This window comes from Limulus polyphemus, unplaced genomic scaffold, assembly GCF_000517525.1.
Source record: "Limulus polyphemus unplaced genomic scaffold, Limulus_polyphemus-2.1.2 Scaffold5960, whole genome shotgun sequence".
NCBI lineage: Eukaryota > Metazoa > Arthropoda > Merostomata > Xiphosura > Limulidae > Limulus > Limulus polyphemus.
Window position 1 is genome coordinate 56,509 of NW_013671570.1, and position 2,516 is coordinate 59,024.

General features: G+C 31.0%; 1 protein-coding gene across 2 annotated transcripts in view; it reads right to left on the bottom strand.

Annotated features, from left to right (window-relative positions):
- Nucleotides 1–1,168, bottom strand: part of LOC106473191 (B-box type zinc finger protein ncl-1-like) — a 21,298-nt gene extending 20,130 nt beyond the window's left edge. For both annotated transcript variants that reach the window (XM_013933872.2, XM_022401679.1), the window contains exon 1: nt 982–1,168. The gene's annotated coding sequence lies outside the window, so the exon portion shown is untranslated. The remainder of the gene's footprint in view (nt 1–981) is intronic.
- Nucleotides 1,169–2,516: the final 1,348 nt, after the last annotated feature.

Sequence of the window (2,516 nt, forward strand, 5' to 3'; positions counted from 1 at the left end):
GAAGATGACTCGGTAAGGTTTTTATAAATGTATTGGTGTTGACTTGATAAGTTAAAACCTGAAGATGACTCGGTAAGGTTTTTATAAATGTATTGGTGTTGACTTGATAAGTTAAAACCTAAAGGTGACTCGGTAAGGTTTTTATAAAATGTATTGGTGTTGACTTGATAAGTTAAAACCTGAAGATGACTCGGTAAGGTTTTTATAAAATGTATTGGTATTGACTTGATAAGTTATAACCTAAAGAGACTCGGTAAGTTTCAACAAAATGTATTTATATTGAGTCGGTTAATGTTTACAAAATGTATTTGTATTGATTCTGTAAGTTTTATGCAAAATTTATTTGTACTTACCCGGTAAGTTTTTACAAAATGTAATTATATATAATATTGCCTACATTCGGTCTGGATATCTGTTTTTGGACAAATTTACAAACTTGTTTTAAAATTTGGCATAAAACACTAGGTGTTTGATATATTTAATATAATTATATATATATATATATATACATATGGGTTTGTCTTATTTTTAAGTATGTCTTAAAATGCATATATTTTCACTTTTCTACATATAATAACAAATTGCTAACAGGTACATAGTCAGCCATTTGCTACGAAGTTACAATGTCGAGTTTCAAAGTTTTTGCTAAATCTTATAATGTAACTACAAATTTACATAAACAACCCCAAATGTAGAGTGGATGGAACGTCAAAATAAGAAGTAGAATAGACATCACGATATTGCACATTTTTTTATTATTTCATTAAAAAAAGACTGGGGAAATTAAGAAGCAGAAATATTTTTACTAGTCAGGGTGTATAAAGTTTTACATTACATATTACTGTCGAGTGGGGAGAGCCATGAGAAAGAAACTCAAGTTTGCCATATACTGGTGTCACGCTTTCTCTATTAACAAATAGTTACAAATCTCAGCAAAGCCAAGCTCTCAGTCTCACAAAGGAATTGTTTTTAGTCACCTACCTTGATGTTTTTACTCTGACATGCTTGTTAGGAAACAATGACACACTTAAAACATAAAAGTGATAATAATTACTTAGCTTCGATTAACTATTTATATTAGAAATAAAATAAGATAATTACGACTAATAAATTATTTTAATTCGAACTCTGACTATGCTATAAATAAAGGAACGCGCTTTCTTCTCTATCCTGGTGTTGCACAATCTCTTTATCTACGGTAGCGCCCTCTCGCCAATAGAAGGGCGATATTGACAGACTCACTGGCTCCAGGAGGGCGATATGACTCATCTAGAAGGGCAGAAATAAAAGTTGACTGTACTGTTAGGTGAGAGGGGAAAGAACGGAATATTTACATCGTGTGTGCCTACAGGAAATGTGACGCTAGAGAACAAACATCTGCCAAGAAATGCTTCGTTTCCTTCAAAATGTAACTTTGATTTTTAAATATTAAACACATAATTGCACGAACACGCGAACCACGTTGATGATTTTAAAGAGAAGAAATGTGTCACTCTTGTATAAAATTCAGGTATTTATTTACAGCAAATTCTATACTGACATTTCAAGGCAAAAATAAAACAACTTGTAAACAAGAGAAAGAAAATTAAGACTGGCGCCATTTCTAATACAAAATTTCCAGTAAAGTCCAAAGAAGGTCTTATGACGATGAATTCTAGAATATAAAGTTATATTTTGAGTAAATTTTGTCAGACATACCATAGTTTTAGTTATATTTTTTAAATATGTGTGACCTAGAATTTAAGGTTAAAGAAAATTCAGGAACTTTGGCATGTTTTCTGTTACACAGTTTTTGTGCAGCCAACAAATAAAATCACCATGAAACAGCTGGAACTGTACACAATACATCTCTCTTGACAGTTTAATACACTAAGAAATATAGAAAAGTCAGTAATTTCGAGTGAGTTTAAGGTTACTTATAGCTATAATATTCTAATTTTATCTGTTTGTTTTTCAGGCTTCTAGTTAATTATTAATAGTAAAACAAATTACATTACTAAATAAAGACATACAGTAATAATAAATGCAGCCTGCCCAATCGATATCTATACAAGCCAAGTCGAGGATTTCAGACTTCGCTGACGTGTACAGTTGCTAGAACTATGAATGGAAATGTGTAGCGGGATAAAGTCAGATTATTTTGAGATTAAGAGATGAGTCACAGACTTATTGAGAAATAAAACTTGGTGATTTATTGGGAAATAGAAATTGATGATAAATTAATTTTTGTGAAATATCCTTCATTTGTGTGTTATGTTGTTCTTTTATAAATTGTTTCGTGTATTATCTTTTTAAAGTAAGTGTGTTGGTTTGAGATCCAAACTATTTATTTAGTTTTGTAATTCTACTTAACGGTTTTAATAAATAAGTGTCATAGTTCTAGTAATTTGATTAGAAATACGGATAGCTTTTAATGTTAAGATGTGTGAATATCGTAAACTAAGCCCTTCTTTAAGTTTAACATAGTGTTGCGTCAGCGAGGTCACGTGACTTGTGTCACGCCTCCTGCTTTCTAG